The following is a 21,027-nucleotide window of genomic DNA, read 5'->3' on the forward strand; positions in this document are numbered from 1 at the left end:
AGACATGGATCAAAAAAGGCATACTGTTCCCACACCAGCTGTACGCGGGGGAATACCCTATTCCCTTCAGCGACCTACAAATCAAATACGATCTTGCACCAATTGAATTCTATAACTTCCTAAACGTAAAAACGGCTTTGTCCAAACTCAAACTCTCCCCGACACCGCCCTCACTCCCACCATACCTTGCCAGACTAAACAGACTAGGACACCAGGTTTCCTTTCTCTATAAACTCAGCCGTCCCCAACAATCTGGCCTTACTGCCCCAATCACACAATTCTGGAATAACCTTTCATCTAGGCCAATCACAGACTCAGATTGGACCAACGCATGGATATCCTGCACGAGACACAAAATCAGCCCTACACTATCACAGACAAAATACTGGCTCTTACACAAAGCCTTCTGGACCCCTGCACGATTATTTGCACACAACCTCTCCCCAGATGCCTTTTGCTGGAATTGCAAACGCGCGGGGGGTGACTTATCACACATCATCCTAGAATGCGACTGCGTGGCGCAATTCTGGGAGAATATATTCGACTTGATCTCAAAGCTATTCTCCATCTCACCGGTGAAAGAGCTCCCTTACCTAGTTTTCGGGTTCACCCAGAACCCATCCCTTGATGCAGATGATAGGGCATTACTTGACCTCCTCCTCTCGGCTGCAGTTAAGACAGTCCTCAGCAACTGGAAAGATACCAGCAAGGCCAACTACGCAGGGTGGTTAAATTGGATAATTAGCTTACGTGGAGCAGACAATATTACACTCCTTCAGACACCGTGGCGTCCTGCCACGAGAAAACTATGGTCGACTCTTGATAACTACTTCACGACACGTAAGCCACCTTAGATGGGCCCACACACCGTCCACGACTCACCAACATATGCTGCCCGACTGCCTTCATTGCACTCCTAGCCACCGTAAATAATTGTCCTTAATGAATGAGTAAAATGCTGTTGAAATACAATGTCTGTTACTGAATTGTTGTGAGTATGTGATACGTGCTCTACTGTTGTACTTTTGTACTGACATTTACTATGATGTACTGTAGCGTATAGTAATTTTGATTCGTAAATTTATGAATCATATTACACTAATGGACTTGCTTTATATATGTCTATGCTGTAACAACCAATAAAAAACTTTTGAAATAAAAAAAAAATATTTTTGCCTTATTTTTGCTGTTTTCAGAATATATTGCATTTCACTATAAATTGTGAAAGCAATTGCATTCATCATTTAACAGCGGGCAAAAAAAAAATAACAATCTCAAAGATTGTATTAAAAAAGCCCAGAATCTCTTCTCACTTAAACTTAACATTACAGAAATGCATAATATTCTAAAAAAATATCATCTAAAAACAATACTTATTTCTTTAAAATACTGTCTGATATTTTTGTTTCAGAAGTATAATCACAATATTATATCTCAAATAACTCCACAATACATCTGATTCCATTTCCTTTAGGCCAGATAGTAATTTTAAAATTCTTTTTTGATTAAATTTCCAATGGTAATCCAATAAAATTCTAAAGTTTAATTTGTACAGATCTCACCGATTCTCTGTAACATTTTGGTTCCCGAAAGACTTATTAATAATTTATTAAGTCCACAATAGAATTGGTTACTTTTCCGCATGGCCAAATAGTAATTTTAAAAATCTTTTTTGAAAAAATTTCCAATGGCACTCCAATAACATTCCAAAATTTAAATTGTGCAGATGTTACCGATTTTCTTTAAATTTTTGGTTTTTGAAAGTTTCATAAAAAATTATAAAAGTCCACATTACAATTGGTTATCTTTCCATTAGGCCAAATGATAATTTAAAAAATCTTTTTTTTGAAAATTCCAATGGTAATCCAATAAAATGGTAAAATTGTTTTGTCCAGATTTTGCCAAGTCTCTCTAAAATTTAGGTTTCAGGAAGATTAGATAGGAATTTGCTAAATCAAAAGGCAAACGTTGCTTAAAAACCAATTGGGAATCATTACACAGTGTCTAGCCTTTCTCACATTTAAGATAAACTGTGTAATGTCCAGAAGTAACAGTAGGTCCTTCATGGAAAATTATTGCAACAGTTACAAAAGTTTTCCTGAAATTGATAATTGCTGTCCTGTAAACTTCTTTATTAAAGTATCCAATTTTGAACCATCAGCTCTACATCGTTGCATCATTAAAATTACATACTGTCCGTATTCCTTTAAAATTAATGTTGAAAACATGTCAGATTGACACTCACCGCATTGCATGCTATGATTAGCATCTTTAACTAATTTAGCAAAAGTGACTGTTTTGGTAATGTCAAATAAATAAACCTTTCATTATCAACATTAGAGCCACATATATTATAACAGTTTTCACAAGTATGTTCCCATTTATAAGAGAGACCAAATAAAATATCAATTGCAACTTCTTCTTCTTCCAGTACTTGTAGAAAATACATCAAAAATTCATGTGCATCTTGCTGTTCAATTTGAGAAAACTGTGTTCGTCCTGAACATACATCTAAAAGTTTTCTAATTTCAGTAGCACTTTCTATTTGACTTTTATCATTACTCAGCTTATGAAAAAGGAGACTCAGCTCAGAACAGAATCTTTTTCCCTGATTTACTATTATCTGCTCTTGCAAACTTTCAAGATAAAATGCAACATTCAGCACTACATTAGCGTAGTAGTTGACACCAGAGCTATTTTCAAAATGACATCCTACAACCTGTTCTTCATTTTCCTTTTTCTTTTTGCTTGCAATTACATCACTCCTCTTTTTTTTCCTACATCTTCATTACAGATATTCTCATTTCTCCTTTTACGAGAAACTACACGTTTCTCCAACACAGGATACTGACCTAAATGAGGAGCATAGGTTCTTCTTAATCTATTATACTCCTTTACACAATTTGCATCAGCACTAACTTTTGAGTCATCAAAGTCTATCATGAATAAACCAGATAATGTTTTCACTCGTGACAAAGCTACATAAGCCATACCTTCTTTGAACACAGTTGAACCAATGTTCACAAATGCACAATCTACAGTCAATCCTTGAGACTTGTGAATAGTTACAGCATATGCTAGAGAAAATGGAAACTGCTTTCTACGTACATATAAGTCTTTCACAAGCATGAAACGAACTGAACAACGACAAATATCTTTAACTTCTTCTATCTGATCAAATTTTATTTTTAAACATTCAATTCCATCTTTTTTCTGATAATTAATAAAACCCACAACTCTTCCCATAGCTCCATTAACTAAACCTTTTTCAACATCCAAATTTCTCCTTAAAAATACTCTACAGTTCATGCAAACATATAGATTTTTTTCTAATCCAGCTGTTTTGGAAATGTTCTTCTCTAGTGAATTCAATTTATTTTTCAGTGTGCCTGTTAATGTGATAGTAATTCTTCCATCCTCAATTTTGTCAACTGCTTCCAATTTCCTGATATCTTCCTTTTCCAATTTCAAAAGCTCCTCATTGAATATTGAGCATTCACGTAGAGTTGGCATTAAGCAGATGACACTTTTGTTTTCTGCAATGTTCTTGTATATCTTCTCTGCAACTATTTCTTCCTTTGGAAATAAATTATGTAGCAGCCGACTCTGTAATGCTTTTGTGCCAGCTTCAGTGAGTAGTCCAATTCTGATATCTTTCAGAATACTTCCATATTCTTCATCGTTTGCTTGCCTCATATTAGTAGTAAGTTCCTTGTACTCAAAGAAGGACCAAATATTTGTATTACCGATGCTTCCCAATGACTTCTTCGTGTCTTCATGTGTGACAGTATTAAACACTGGTTGTCCTTTAACTGGAGTAAGTTGCAAAAGATCTCCAAAAACTATGACGTGTTTTCCACCAAATAACATGTCATAGTCTGTCTTCAAAATTTGCTGCATTCTTAAATGCACAAAGGCAAGCATTAAGTTTGATACCATGCTCACCTCATCAATAATGAGAACTTTCATCTTCTTCAATACTCTTGAAACTTCCAAGGATGCTTCTCCAGTTAGCTTGTTGTATTGTATTTTGTTCTCATGCTCCACTGGTAACATTAGCAAACGATGTAAAGTGATTCCTTTTATGTTATATGCTGCTAACCCAGTTGGAGCAGTAACCACACAAGACAAAGTAGAATCCGCTTTTTGCTGTAGGTAGCTTCTGATGACTTTTATAAGGAAACTTTTCCCAGTTCCAGCTTGTCCGCTTACATACATCCTGATTGGATGAAATGATGTGCATGAGCACTCTTTTTTTTCATGTTGAAATCCGTGATCAATTTTGCTTCTGATCTCTTCATAAATTTGTTGCTGCTCTTCATTCAGTTGTCTTTCCAAATTTTGTAAGTCTATAAATTCTTCTTGCGCTTGATTCATAGCCGTTTCCACTTCATTCATGGCTATGGATGCTTCATTTTCAACGATTGGTTGTCCTAGAGCTTGACTGAGTGTTCCTGAACTTTGGCTGTCTTGAGAACTGTCTCTAGCTACTTCTGCTGCAATTGTAGTTTCCTGTTCAATTTCTTCATTTAACATTTGCAGATAAGTTGTGAATGTACTGCATTGTATGCTGTCTTTGCAAGCATTAAAAGAATCTTCATAGCTTTGAAATTCTCCCAGTAGTTCGTCCTCTGAACGCCATGGTTTAAACAGCTGTAAAAGAGCCAAGTAGTAAAATTCCTTTTTGTCAGTAGTGTCGCAACTCAGCTTCCTGTGATTTATCAAACTTCCTTTTGTTTGCTTCACCAAACATCCTTCCTCACCAATCACTTTATATTTTCCATTTTTGATGTCTTCTGCGGCTTTCCGTGAATAAATGTAGTTCTGCAGCACTTCATAGAGACACATGTTCTCCAGATGTTGACTTCTTTTTGGATAATATGTGTCCAACATGTTTGATTTCAAAATATCTGTACTTTGTGGGTCATTCTCGGCCAAATATTCAATTTCTCCAACAGATTTCAGTACCCGATTTCTCATTGCTGCAAGGCCTAAACTTGCCCAAATTATTCTTCTTGATTTCGAGTAGAGACTTGCAGAAGATAACCTATCTGAACATTCGTAGGATCCAATTTCTCGATGCGATAACATCTTCAAACTGAAACTGTACAGCTTCTTACTGACAGTCTTCTCGTGAGAAATCTCTTCCCACATTTCCTTCAATTCTGTTTTTTCTGATTTCGTAATGTAAGACGTTACATATCAAGCAACAGCAATGGAATTGTCAGCTACATACTGTATATCCATGTTAGCGTTCCACATGGATAAAATGACTGGGTTGTAGTCATTTATATTTTTTGATTCTTCTTTTCTTTTTAGGTTGTAGGTATTCTTAGGTGATTTTCTTGTGATAGTATGTCTCACAGCTGACATAAAACTGTTTACTCTTCCATTTGAAAGAACAGGTCTAGGAAATCCAAATCGACATTTAGTGTAGTATTTATCTTTGCTCTTGTATTTCCGTCGACAGTACTTTCCACACCGATGACTTTGGAAACGTAAAACTTGCTCCTTTAACTTTTTCTCTTCTGTGCTTTTTGGTATAGCACATGTTGCATATTCTTCAATGTAAGATAACACTGCTTCATCAGCATCTGTTCCAAACTTTGGGGCATCCTTGATCCACAACAGCATATGAATATGAGGAGCACCTCTTGCCTGGTACTCTTTTCTCCAAAAGAAATCTACAACTTCTCCAAGAGGTGGATTTTTTTTATTGCAGATGAAGGACATCATAGCCTCAAATCTATGATTGAAATATCTGCAAACATTAACTGGATCCAATGAGCACAGTTCTCCTGCTGTCTTGTATTCGATGTTTTTAATGTTTGAATTTGCCTCTCGTAGAAAATCCAGTAAATCATCCCAAGCGTACTCGGCACAGCTTAGGGTAAGGAACCATGTTGGTGTTCCTAAATTCCGTAACATGCATTTTAATTCACCATGGCGTCGGTACCAATATTCATTTGTCCCACGCTGACAAGCCATCAGATTAATCAGTTGTGTTTCCAAATGATCATCTCGGTGCTGCACTTTCTCCATAAAATCCTTAGCAGACACATTTTGTAAATGTACTCCACTTTTTAAAATGTGATTTACTGCATAAGATAGTGCAGACAAGTCGCTTTCAAATAAAAGATGGAACAAATAAGGAATACTTTGTCGAAATCTGGGATCTTCAGCATATAGTCTTGTAGTCCGATACTCAGAAGCTGGAATCTGTTCCGGACGTTCATCGTATCGTCCTCCTTTTCCTTAAGGAAACAGCTGGGTAAAACATCGAGCTTCCAAGCTCTCCTCCCATACACTCACGGGAGTTCCTTTTGCTTTCTTCATCTGAAACAGATCAATATTGTCTCCCATAACTTCTTTTGAATGGAGAGGATGTATGCTAAAATGTTCATATATTTCTTCTTTCTTTGACTTGTCCACTTTTTCAATTTGTCCAGTTGGTGTTTCTGTGTCTTCTTGTAAATCTTCTTCTTCTTCTTCTTCTATATAAATTGATTCATACCATTTGTTATTCCTTTTCAAATACAAATTTGCTCTTTGTACTTTCCGCACATCTACCAGCTCCTGCCAAATCTTCTTATTCTTTGTAGGTACACCATTAACCAGAATAATTAATGGTTCAGTTTCCAAAGTATTGATGAATACAGGCCCCAGCTAGGCCCGCAAGGCACAAGGGTTCGCCCTTCTGTAACGGAATCTATAAGGAAGTTGGCACGGAAACTGCAAAGTACAGAAACAACGTTTATTAACCCTTAAGGGTGGTCCTACAATCCACACAACACTCTTCAGTATTGCATGGAGTAGCACAAAGAACATTCGTACATGGTCCCCTTTTATACACAACAGAGGGGCTCATAAGTGGGTGGATACAACATGAGGCCGAAGAACATTACCGTTTATGGTCATTCTCGATACTGAATCAATACATGGGCGGAGCTAACACACTCCTTGAGCCCGCGAAAACACATGGTCAAGCAAGGCTAATTATAACAGATGTGGTCAAGTCTGGGCATGCGCCAGATGGACAAGAGAGCTATTTATAAACTGTTACTAGGCAGATTACAAGAGCAACTAACACAGAGGTCGGACTCTCCTCATGGCGAACACGTGGCAGCAGGTCAATACAAAATGGAGTCCGGACTTCGGTCAACATAACGAAGAAAACATGATCTAAAGGGAAAGCATTAATGTTTTCAGTAAATGCTTAATCACATGCTGCTTTAATTTACAACAGACGACCCTTTCAGCATTTACTGAAGACATCCGGTTTCCAAGAATAATCATCATGTATATCAATTATCATCATTCCTTTAACCTCTTTAGCTAGACCCTTCTGGTGAGCAACATCGGCAATAGCTTTCTTATCTGGAATGCAGAATGAAATGCATACGGAACAGCACAATGGTCCACATTGAATACACATACAGAAAAAGAACAGAATTGCTATAATAATACAGAGACCAGTCAAGACCTTCCATCCCCAGGCAGTAACCAACGCCCAAAACCATCCAGAAAAGGACCAAGTGCCGTTTTCTGTGTGGATTTCAGCTGCTATTTTATGCAGCTTGTTAATGGCGTTATAAACAGATGGCGTATGATCAGGGATGAACACGCAGCAACTACTCCCGATAATTTTACAGGCTCCACCTCGATCAGCTAGCATTACATCCAATACCATACGATTCTGCAATGCAACAATCCTAGTTATTTGTAACTCTTCCGTAAGATTCCCAAGAGCAGCAGCAGTCTGATTAGTCACAGCTTCTACCACTCTTGTTAATCTTCGGATCTTCCTACTATTCAAAGCGGCTCCAACAAAGAAAAACAGTCCTAAGTTAAAATCAATATACTGTTGTAAGCTAGTATCAGTTTGATCCACATCGTCGATCGATAAAGTACGTTTATATCTATTTACAGTCACATTATTCAACAATTTCAAATCCTTATGATATGACGCGGGTGCTAAGAATACAGGAGGTAATAGGAATGATACATAGCATACCCCAGACCACCCAGCCGGCAAACGGTAATAACCTTTATTTCCACATACAAAGTAGGTATTATGGGACGCTAGGAAGGTACTGTTGTTCAACCCGTCAATGTTCAGGACAGTTAAACAATCACTGACACCGACAGGGATAAAACCCACACTCTGGACACACAGGTCCGCTTGAGCTTGTGCCACTTGGATCACGAATTTTTCCTTCCCCACAGTGTCTCTGGTGTTCGTGAAGATGTAGGGAATGGATTCATTGTCTGGTCGGTACTCTTCCCACTCCCAAATTGTCCCATTTGCCTGTGGATACCCATTCTTGTCTTGATGGCATTCTTTATTAAGTCTAAAAAGCAATCGTCCCACTGTCGGTTTCCGAGTGGCAAACAGCAAAGTGTACCATGCTCTACAAGAGCCATTATGAGAGAAAGGAAGTGGTATGAATGGCGTACCTCCTTTCTTCTGATGGGCTGGCATCATCCCACATATCCAACAGTTCGTAGCGTTCGTAGCAACGTGGGTATGATGCAGCATCTGAATGAAAGTGTTATTCAAATAAGACTGTCGATGCTTCAACTCTTGATATGGTAATGTATAAAAGTAGTGCTCCGCAGGCACTGGAGTCGTCAACACAAGTGTTTTCCGAGCAGGAGTTACCTCCTCCACAAACCATGTGGTTATGCCAACGATAGCTACTGTTAGCATGAACCCCAATGCACAAAGGATTTTCTTCTTCTCCATGTCAAAAGAAACAATACCCTGATATCTTCCTGAAACTAAAAAAAAGGTCTGTCAGAACTCTTCCCCTTGGGCAGCGGTTGATTTCTTCACCAGCGGGCCAAGACGGGTGTCACTACACTAATGCAGGGCTGATCCCCCCCCCCTTGCCTCATCGGCTCTCCGTTTCACTAACCCAAGGGCCGTTCTGACAGTATGTCCCGGTACTGGAAACCTCACTTCCTTGGTCGCAGATGATATCGCCTTCCTCCAGAAGTCGTGTGGTCCGGAAAGAGCTCCTCAGTGTCATTCGGCTCCGCAGCACGGCCTGTCTCTGCTGCTAGGATTTCTCGTTGATCGGTCAGCACGGCAGACTCCACCAATCCGGGCGGTACCTTTCGACAGTGCAAGGAATGGATCCAATTCTTCCTGTTCAAGACTCGCACTGCCGTCCTCGTTGCAAGAAGTACTTGCTCAGGTCCTACCCATCTCGGCTCCAAACTGTTCGTTCTGTCAAAAACTTTCACCATCACATGGTCACCAGGCCAGAGACCATGTCCTTCGCCGGTAGACCGATCAGGGAGCGCCTCTCGGACCTGTTGATGAATAGAAACCAAGTTATCCGTTAACTGTGCCAGATAATCACTCATCATTACACACGGTACATCATACACAGCCTTAGGCCTTGGTGGACCCCAAATATTCATTGGGCGTCCAAATACTATCTCGTACGGCGTAAGGCCGGTTCGAGAGTGTGGCACTGACCTAATTGACAATAACGCCAGTGGCAGGGCGTCTGGCCAAGTCAGAGACGTTGAAGCTTGAATTTTGGCGATCTTAAGCTTCAGGGTACCATTATACTTCTCGACTAGTCCTGCAGACTGGGGGTGGAACACGGCGTGGAACTTCTGGGTGATGCCTAGGCCCTTCAAGACATATTTTATAACATCCGCTACAAAGTGAGGGCCATTATCACTCCACAGAAGTCTACAGACACCGTATCGAGGGAAAAACTCTTTTAGCAGTAGCTTCGCCGTGGTCATTGCAGTATTGTCTTTCGTAGGGTACGCCTCAACCCATTTACTGAAGGCGCAAACCACTACTAGAACATACTTCAAATTGTTACAGCGCTCAAGCTGGATATAATCCATCTGCAGAACCTCAAAGGGTGCAGTGGGTGTCGCAAATCCTCCTGCTGGAGTTCGCGTGCCTTTTCCTGGGTTATACTTCAGACAGATCATACAGGTCTGCACCACCCTCTTTGCCGTGCTAGCAATCTCTGGATGCTCCCAGACTTGGGTAAGCAATTTCACAATTGCGGAAGCTCCAACATGTGCTAGCCCATGTGCCATTTGAACCATAGGTTGTACGAAAGCCGTGGGTAACTTCCATCTATCCATCTGTTTATTTCTCCAACAACCCTCATCATCCAACTCTCCTTCGCTAGCCCATTGCTCCCGCTCTTTATCAGAAGCGGTCCTTTGCATTTCTCGCACTTCTTCCTTTGCATCACGCCATCTCTCCACCTGTGACTTCACTACATACATGGCAGTAGTACCGGGCTGCATCGCAGTCTCCCGTGCTACTCGGTCTGCTAACGCATTCCCTTCTCCAACTTTATCAACTACTTTCCTATGGGCACTACACTTAACAATGGCAATTTTCTTCGGGTATGTCAATGCGGTTAAAAGATTGTGGACTAACTCCCCATGCATTATCTGCACCCCATGTGACGTTAGAAACCCTCTTTCCTTCCAGAGTAGGCCGAAATCGTGCGCTACTCCGAAGGCATAGCGGCTATCTGTGTAAACATTCACACACAATCCTGTACTGAGCTCACATGCTCGTGTTAATGCTATCAGTTCCGCTGCTTGAGCTGATTTCTGCGGTATGCGTGCTGTCTCCACTATCGTTTGTAATGTGGTAATTGCATACGCTGCTGAAGTCGTACCATCTGGTAGCTTCAAGCATGATCCATCTACCCACAGTTCTCCATCTACATCTGGAAAGGGCGTATCCTGGAGATCAATACGACCCTTTGTTTGTTCCTCAGTCACAAGAATACAATCATGCGCTTTCTGCGCCTCGGGCTGGGTCTCGGAGTATGGCAACAATGTGGCCGGGTTTAACGTTACGCACCTTTTCAACGTAATATGAGGAGCCAAAAGCGTCAACTCATATCCCGTTAAACGGGCACTGGTCAAATGCTGCGTCTTTGTTTGATTAAGCAGGGCATCAACAGCATGGGGAACTAACACCAACAGCTTGTGGGATAACACAATTCCTTCACTCTGCCGTATTGACACAGCTGTCGCCGCAACCGAGCGAAAACACCCTGGTAATGCTCGGGCGACAGGATCAAGTACGGCCGAAAAGTATGCACAAGGGCGTTGCTTATCGCCATGCATCTGTACTAAAACTGATAATGCACATCCATCTTTCTCATGCACATACAACGAAAAGGGTTTTGTATAATCAGGGGTCCCTAACACTGGTGCTGAACAAAGAGCCTGTCGTAATTGCTGAAAAGCAGCATCACACTCATCTGACCAAGGAATTGGGATAGGCGTGTCCTTTGTCAAAAGGGCTAACAATGGCTTAGCTATGTGTGAAAACCCCAATATCCACTGTCTACAAAAAGAAACAAGGCCCAAAAATGCACGCACATCCTTCTGCGTGGATGGTCTCGGTGTGTCCAGAATTACTTGAATACGATCTGGTGTGAGTGCACGCCCCTCCTTAGACAAAAGGTGACCTAAATAAGTCACCTTTGGTCTACAGAATTGCAATTTCTTCCTAGATACTTTATGATTGTGGGATGCTAAAAAGGAAAGTAGTGATAACGTGCTCTTCTCACACAATTCCAGGGTGTCAGCCGCCAACAAGATGTCATCAACATATTGAATGAGGGCGACCCCCTCGAGTAAAACAAAGGAATCCAACTGGCGCTTCAAAGCCTGACTGTAAATACTAGGGCTTTCTGTATAGCCCTGGGGAATTCTACAAAAACGATAAGATCTATTGTTTAATGTGAACCCAAAAAGAAATCGGCTATCAGGGTGAATGGGAATAGAAAAGAAGGCATTTTTCAAATCAATCACTGAAAACATGGTCGCCGTAGGCGGGACCAAGGTGAGCAACGTCGTGATATCGGAGACCACCGGGTACTGAGGTATCACGATCTTGTTCACTTCCCTCAAATCAATTATGAACCGATAGATCTTTGCATCCGTGTCCTTTTTCAGAATAGGGAGAATCGGGCTGTTACAGATATTATAGGGAACTTCTTCCACTACTCCTACTGCGATCAAATCTTGCACAATCTGTATGAGAGCTTCCTCGCCCTCCTGGGAAATACGATACTGTGGGAGGCGTGGTAACACCGCCCCCTCCTGGACACTAATGTGGACCGGCGGAATCACCATTTGTCCCACATCTGTGTCCGAAGTCGCCCATAAAGCTCGGGGGAGGGTAGCCAACAACGCATCCTCTGATATCGTACACATCCGCTCAGACCTGGGATAGTTGTCATTTAAGATCACCCTCACACCCTCAGGGGAACAGCGGATTGTAGCCCTAAAGTGCTTTAACATATCAAGGCCCATAATATTATCCGGTGTATACGGGGCAAGCAGAAACGGACAGGGCGCAGAAAAACAATCAACCTTGAATGCAAGGGGCTGTGAAAGAGGGCTTCGGGAGAGTGTACCGTCAAACCCTACCGATGTAACCATTGAGCCGGATGGGGGAGCCCCCGGAACCAAGTACCTAGACAATGCACTACGTGTCGCTCCTGTATCTACTAGGAACTGATCAGTAGAACCTAAAACCTCAGCCGATACATAAGGACCCGTCTGATCGACCGGCACCTCAACTGATTCGGACCCCCATCCAACGCATTCCTATGCATGCTGAGAATCGTGGTATCCCGAGCGATCGACGTCCGATACATGATACTGGTGCTGGCGATCGAAAACATTTGAGCTATCTCGGTGCTGCCCGGCAGTATCGAAACGGACATTATCATTAGAATTCCCTCTAAAGTTCGAGAAGCCCCCTCTACCTCTCGGGCCACCCGGAGTGTGCCCCTGACGCGAAGCACGCAACGCTGGGCAATCCCTGGCCCAATGGCCCAATTGCTTGCAGTACGCACACTGATTCCTATTCAAATCAGATCGGCCCGAAGGGGGACCATAAGATCCGCCCCTTCCTCTATTATTATTACCCCGACGGGGCGGGCCATATACTTGTGCTAACATCACCTTGGTTTTGAGATCTTTCGATTTCTTCTCCTCCTGGCCCTTCGCCTCGTGCTCCTGACGCTCATAATACTGAGCGATGGTCAGAAGGGCCGTCGGTGTCGCGGAGGACCAAGAACTCTCACTCGCTTTCAACCGGGCCGCAACTGCCGGTAGCAGATTAGCTACATACTTATCCGCGAAAAGGTGGCGGCCCGTTTCGTCAGTAAGCGACTGGCCACTAAAGTCATGAAACGTTTCTTCAAAGCGCGTGAAGAAATCTGCAACTGACTCGTCAGTTTTCTGTTTACATGCAGCTAACATATTCCAGTCAATCTTTTTAGGGGGGATAATTGTTTTCAACTTAGCCACAATAGCCGCAGGGAGATCTAGAATACTCTGGGGTGGTTTCTGGGCGGGCTTCCTCTCCCTATCCTCATCCTCAAGATCAGACCATCGAGCCTTAAAGGCAACTGTATCATCTACCTTTCGGACAGACCGCCACGTGTCCGGTGGTAGAATAAGGCCAAAGAACAGGTCTATATCCGCTAAGGTCATAATGCAAGAATTCAAGGCCCCCTCGACTGCCTCATAGAAGGCCGCTGGATTCTTGCGGGGGTCAGGCAACGCATTCTTTAATGCCATAACATCGGCCCTATGCCATGGAGTGTAAACCCAATTATACACAAAATATCCCCTAGCATCGGCGGAGTTAATGTCCGAGCTAGTCCCCGCTCCTTTAGGAGGAACATACAAAGGCGCCGCCTCTCGCATTGGTTTAGCATGCACTATATTATCCTTATCTGACTGGGAGGAGGATGGGTGGCCCCCTGCCGCAACCAAATCCGACTGCTTCTCCTCCTCCGCTTGTTGACGCGCTTTCTCTCGAAGGGCCAGCACCTCGTCCCGCAAGGCGAACAGCCGCCGAGCCGCCTCAGGAGCCTTAGAGGGAGAAAAAACACCGTTACGTATTGCTCTAGCGTCCGAAGACACTTCGTCAGGCTCAAGGACATGAGAATATTTTCGATAAGCAGTAATCACTTCATCTGCGAAATGACCCAGAAAATACACTTTATCTCTCTCTTGCCACGGCAGCCAAGTTTGAAATAAGTCCTCCACGGATACCTTGCCCTTAAGCGCACGGAAGGAAATTGTCCGAAGCTCAGCCATTTGCTCGGCCGACAGCATGGACCGTGTGTCTACTTTACCCGAAGCTGGGTCAGAGTCTTGCGGCCGTGGAGCAGACGCACCAACATAAGGGGGCGGAGAGCGATCTAGCAAATAAAAATCATCATCAAGATTATTAAGGACAGGATAAAGTGGCTGCCGAACAGCATATTGACCCGAAACTTGTAGCCTACGCTCTTTCTCTTGTCTCTCTGTCTGTTCTTTGTCTTCCCGACGCTTCGCTTCCTGGGCTCGCACATGATCATTCTTCCGCTGTTCTTTATCAAACAGCGCTTTCTCACGCTTCTCTCGCTCACGCACTTCCTTCACCCATAATCGCACACACTCAAACATATCCTGACGAGCACGTCGCTTACACATACACTGTTCCACATACTCAATCTTACGTATATCAAACGATCCATACAAAGGCCATCGCAACTCAGGATCCTTCTTCGTGTATTTCCTCCATAACGTGCTGTACATTATGGAAGAAAGACCATGCTTCACATACATATCCCTATTAGGAGTCCCCTCTGGGGGAGCTGGAGCAGATTCCTCGAGGTTCAACCGGTTTCCAAAACAGCAGCACCACTTACGGAGTGCGCTAAAAGCAGGCATGCTAGCAATAATGCAAAATATGCAATATTATAAAGAAAAATGGCACTTAATCGTTGCGCCGTTCAAAGTTTACACAGCTCCGGAGAAATTTCTCCACATTACCTGCCTATATGTGTTGCAACGCATATATTTTCACTAAGACAAATTCAAAATATGACTAGTCATCATCAATCAAACTCAAATAGCCAACCCAGGCGTCAAAAACTCGGAGCAAGTACCGTACAACGGTTCTTACCAATCAAGAGTCCAGGTTCCAACTGCCAAGCTCCACAATCGCCCAAACGGCTCTCACGGCAGGACCGACAGAAGAGGTCTCAGTCGAGGACCGGCGCCACCCAGATGGTCAGCTCGGAAGGGAAGGAAGAAAAACCTCGGGATGCCAGGGCTAAGACGCCACTGGCAGTGATCACGTCCCCGGCCAAACTCCTCACCTTCGTCGCGACCAGTCCTTCGGGCATCCGAGTCACCGATGAGCCCCACGTGACGGGCGCCAATTGATGAATACAGGCCCCAGCTAGGCCCGCAAGGCACAAGGGTTCGCCCTTCTGTAACGGAATCTATAAGGAAGTTGGCACGGAAACTGCAAAGTACAGAAACAACGTTTATTAACCCTTAAGGGTGGTCCTACAATCCACACAACACTCTTCAGTATTGCATGGAGTAGCACAAAGAACATTCGTACATGGTCCCCTTTTATACACAACAGAGGGGCTCATAAGTGGGTGGATACAACATGAGGCCGAAGAACATTACCATTTATGGTCATTCTCGATACTGAATCAATACATGGGCGGAGCTAACACACTCCTTGAGCCCGCGAAAACACATGGTCAAGCAAGGCTAATTATAACAGATGTGGTCAAGTCTGGGCATGCGCCAGATGGACAAGAGAGCTATTTATAAACTGTTACTAGGCAGATTACAAGAGCAACTAACACAGAGGTCGGACTCTCCTCATGGCGAACACGTGGCAGCAGGTCAATACAAAATGGAGTCCGGACTTCGGTCAACATAACGAAGAAAACATGATCTAAAGGGAAAGCATTAATGTTTTCAGTAAATGCTTAATCACATGCTGCTTTAATTTACAACAGTATCCGCATCAATAGTTTCCATATTTTTTTTCAAATCCAAGGGCAAATACACCACTCTACCTTTTAAACCTCTCAGTAAATCTGAAGGAGGTAATTTACCAGTTTTGGGCTCCATACGTACTATGGTCTGGAACGGATGAACACATTGAATGAGTATAGACTCATATGTATTTAATTCAGAAAGTTCAGCAGGAATAGCATCCAATTCTAAATTATTATGTACAGCTCTGGTCGGCATTCTATTTTCCTCTAACTTGTTGTAACAGTATTTACAAATACGCTGATCTTCACCCATATCAAAACAATTTTCAAGAAATATATATGTGGCAAAATCCTTCCACTTATAATTATCTTCATTTTCACTCTTTCTGTAGAGATCAACATTCCTAGTTTGTTTTCTATAATGAGTTCTGCGGCAACAAATACAAGTAAAATTTGGTCTTTCATTAGAGATTATTGCAAATTTTGTTATGTGATCATTAAATGTGTTACTTACAGAGGGTTCTACATTCTCTTCCACTTCTTCCTCATTTACTGTGTCCTTCTCTGCACTGTTTTGTTCAGGACCAAAGTAACAAAACTGAATTTCATCAACAACCTTCTCTACATCTGATACCGTTCCTCGGACCAGAGCCCTATTCAATTCATTTAACTTTATTGCTGGACTTTTTGCAAAATACAACCGTCTCACAAACTTTCTCATTTCAGTATGATGAACAGCCAGCATCCTAAAATGATGGAAAACACTATTACACACTTTTCTAGATAGACAAGCCAGAGAATGACCCTGCAAACCAGTATTCTCTCTCACTCTGCATGGATCCAGACTTTGAAGCACCTTAATCTTCTGTTTTATACTTTTTTTACTATATTCTCTTAGAAACTCACGAAATTTGTCAATAGATTCCTGACGCACAGTGCAAATACTACTACAATTCCAAGTGTACACTGGGGCTTTAGGACGTCTCCCCATAGCCTCATCCGCCATCACTTGTACCTCATCTCTTGGAACCATTATCTCCTTCTCCATTATGCAACCATTTGTCACTTCGTAACCACGACCTCTGGTGTCAACTGCATGCAGCAAACTATTACTTTGAAAATAGCTCTCTTCATTAAAAAAAGGTTCACTACTTGAACTATGCATCCACTTTCCTAAAAACACTTTACAAAAGTTTGTTCTGTTCACTACTCTTTTCCTTTTGCTATGTGATTTCAGTACATTAACCATTTTGTCTAATGTACGCATCCTATTCAAAATTAAAATGAATAGTTTCCTTTTTAATTCTAATGCCTTTGCTGCAATGACTTCAATTTCTTTTTTTCTTTTATAAAACTTTGTCTTTTTCTTATATTTCTTCACATCCTTCATCAAATTGGACATAACTCTTCTCTGAAACATTTTTCTACGTATCTCTTTAAACGCTGTTTTTCTATTTATATAAATCTTTTCAGTTGCAGAAGGTATATTTGCATTAACTAAATTCTCAATTTTTTCCTCTCTTTTCCTTTTCAAAACATTCTTTCCAGTACAGACATTTTGTACATTTTTCATTCTTTTCAATATATTTTTTAGAAATTGTTTTTTCTGCTTACCAGAAGATTTTTCCTTTTTCCCAACATGAGCATCTTCTACTAACTTTGGTCCTCTAGTTGTCTTCAAATATAGGTTTTTTTTGTGCGTTTTTTGAACTCTGGATTTTGTAGGCATCTTAAATTTTGTTAACTGCTCTTCAGCAATACCTGAAAAAAACTAAAAAAAAATTCCTTTATTTTATTTAAATATATTACTACATTTCTTTTCACAATAGTCACAAAACATAATTTCTTTGCCAATTTGAAAACACACTTACTGCTCTTTTTTTTTGGCAAGTGAAAATCACTTTTACAGACTGACACATTATGAATCCACTTTTCAGATTTTTTTAAAAGCCCATGTCCAGACTGCTTTTTCAGACCACAAACCATGTGTAACCTGGGTGACTGCCTACACTCCAGCAAGGGCAACCAGCCTTAGTGATGCTGAATGTATTTGCATTACAGACTGAAACCTCAAAACCCCACTCGCTTGTAAATACTGTGCATGATTATACATGGAAAGGAGGTGGGTGTGTGCTAAGAGTCTGCTTCTGCACCAAAAAAATCGCTCCCCCTTTTTCCTACTAATGCAACTGTGAAATCACCAGAGCAAAACGCAACAAATCTCTGCCTGTAATTCCTATTTGCACACAGAGTCATGTTTTCACATTAGTCACAAAACGAAATTTCTTTGCCAATTTGAATGCACACTTACTGCTCTTTTTTGTTGGCAAGTGAAAATCACTTTTACAGACTGACACATTATGAATCCACTTTTCAGATTTTTTGAAATGCACATGTCCAAACTGCTTTTTCAGACCACCACCATGTGTATCCTGGGTGACTGAGTACACTCCAGCAAGGGCAACCAGCCTTAGTGATGCTGAATGTATTTGCATTACAGACTGAAACCTCAAAACCCCACTCGCTTGTAAATACTGTGCATGATTATACATGGAAAGGAGGTGGGTGTGTGCTAAGAGTCTGCTTCTGCACCAAAAAAATCGCTCCCCCTTTTTCCTACTAATGCAACTGTGAAATCACCAGAGCAAAACGCAATAAATCTCTGCCTGTAATTCCTATTTGCACACAGAGTCATGTTTTCACATTAGTCACAAAACGAAATTTCTTTGCCAATTTGAATGCACACTTACTGCTCTTATTTGTTGGCAAGTGAAAATCACTTTTACAGACTGACACATTATGAATACACTTTTCAGATTTTTTTAAATGCACATGTCCAGACTGCTTTTTCAGACCACAAACCATGTGTAACCTGGGTGACTGTGTACACTCCAGCAAGGGCAACCAGCCTTAGTGATGCTGAATGTATTTGCATTACAGACTGAAACCTCAAAACCCCACTCGCTTGTAAATACTGTGCATGATTATACATGGAAAGGAGGTGGGTGTGTGCTAAGAGTCTGCTTCTGCACCAAAAAAATCGCTCCCCCTTTTTCCTACTAATGCAACTGTGAAATCACCAGAGCAAAACGCAACAAATCTCTGCCTGTAATTCCTATTTGCACACAGAGTCATGTTTTCACATTAGTCACAAAACGAAATTTCTTTGCCAATTTGAATGCACACTTACTGCTCTTTTTTGTTGGCAAGTGAAAATCACTTTTACAGACTGACACATTATGAATCCACTTTTCAGATTTTTTTAAAAGCCCATGTCCAGACTGCTTTTTCAGACCACAAACCATGTGTAACCTGGGTGACTGCCTACACTCCAGCAAGGGCAACCAGCCTTAGTGATGCTGAATGTATTTGCATTACAGACTGAAACCTCAAAACCCCACTCGCTTGTAAATACTGTGCATGATTATACATGGAAAGGCGGTGGGTGTGTGCTAAGAGTCTGCTTCTGCACCAAAAAAATCGCTCCCCCTTTTTCCTACTAATGCAACTGTGAAATCACCAGAGCAAAACGCAACAAATCTCTGCCTGTAATTCCTATTTGCACACAGAGTCATGTTTTCACATTAGTCACAAAACGAAATTTCTTTGCCAATTTGAATGCACGCTTACTGCTCTTTTTTGTTGGCAAGTGAAAATCACTTTTACAGACTGACACATTATGAATCCACTTTTCAGATTTTTTTTAAATGCACATGTCCAGACTGCTTTTTCAGACCACAAACCATGTGTAACCTGGGTGACTGAGTACACTCCAGCAAGGGCAACCAGCCTTAGTGATGCTGAATGTATTTGCATTACAGACTGAAACCTCAAAACCCCACTCGCTTGTAAATACTGTGCATGATTATACATGGAAAGGAGGTGGGTGTGTGCTAAGAGTCTGCTTCTGCACCAAAAAAATCGCTCCCCCTTTTTCCTACTAATGCAACTGTGAAATCACCAGAGCAAAACGCAACAAATCTCTGCCTGTAATTCCTATTTGCACACAGAGTCATGTTTTCACATTAGTCACAAAACGAAATTTATTTGCCAATTTGAATGCACACTTACTGCTGTTTTTTGTTGGCAAGTGAAAATCACTTTTACAGACTGACACATTATGAATCCACTTTTCAGATTTTTTTTAAATGCACATGTCCAGACTGCTTTTTCAGACCACCACCATGTGTATCCTGGGTGACTGAGTACACTCCAGCAAGGGCAACCAGCCTTAGTGATGCTGAATGTATTTGCATTACAGACTGAAACCTCAAAACCCCACTCGCTTGTAAATACTGTGCATGATTATACATGGAAAGGAGGTGGGTGTGTGCTAAGAGTCTGCTTCTGCACCAAAAAAATCGCTCCCCCTTTTTCCTACTAATGCAACTGTGAAATCACCAGAGCAAAACGCAACAAATCTCTGCCTGTAATTCCTATTTGCACACAGAGTCATGTTTTCACATTAGTCACAAAACGAAATTTCTTTGCCAATTTGAATGCACACTTACTGCTCTTTTTTGTTGGCAAGTGAAAATCACTTTTACAGACTGACACATTATGAATCCACTTTTCAGATTTTTTTTAAATGCACATGTCCAAACTGCTTTTTCAGACCACCACCATGTGTATGCTGGGTGACTGCCTACACTCCAGCAAGGGCAACCAGCCTTAGTGATGCTGAATGTATTTGCATTACAGACTGAAACCTCAAAACCCCACTCGCTTGTAAATACTGTGCATGATTATACATGGAAAGGAGCTGGGTGTGTGCTAAGAGTCTGCTTCTGCACCAAAAAATGGTTCCCCCTTTTTCCTACTAATGCAACTGTGAAATCACCAGAGCAAAACGCAATAAATCTCTGCCTGTAATTCCTCTTTGCACACAGAGTCATGTTTTCACATTAGTCACAAAACGAAATTTCTTTGCCAATTTGAAAGCACACTTACTGCTCTTTTTTTTGACAAGTAATATTCACTTTTACAGACTGACACATTATGAATCCACTTTTCAGATTTTTTAAAAAGCCCATGTCCAGACCAATACACCTTAATTTATCGTGAAAACATAGTCCATATTATTTTACATGTTCCTCACATTTAAATTTCTCCCAAAACAGAAAATAATAAACACAACTTCAACAATAAGAATTACATTTTTATTATTCATTTCTTAATTTACCATATACATCTCCTCTCAAAC

This window comes from Triturus cristatus, chromosome 6, assembly GCF_964204655.1.
Source record: "Triturus cristatus chromosome 6, aTriCri1.1, whole genome shotgun sequence".
Taxonomy (NCBI): domain Eukaryota; kingdom Metazoa; phylum Chordata; class Amphibia; order Caudata; family Salamandridae; genus Triturus; species Triturus cristatus.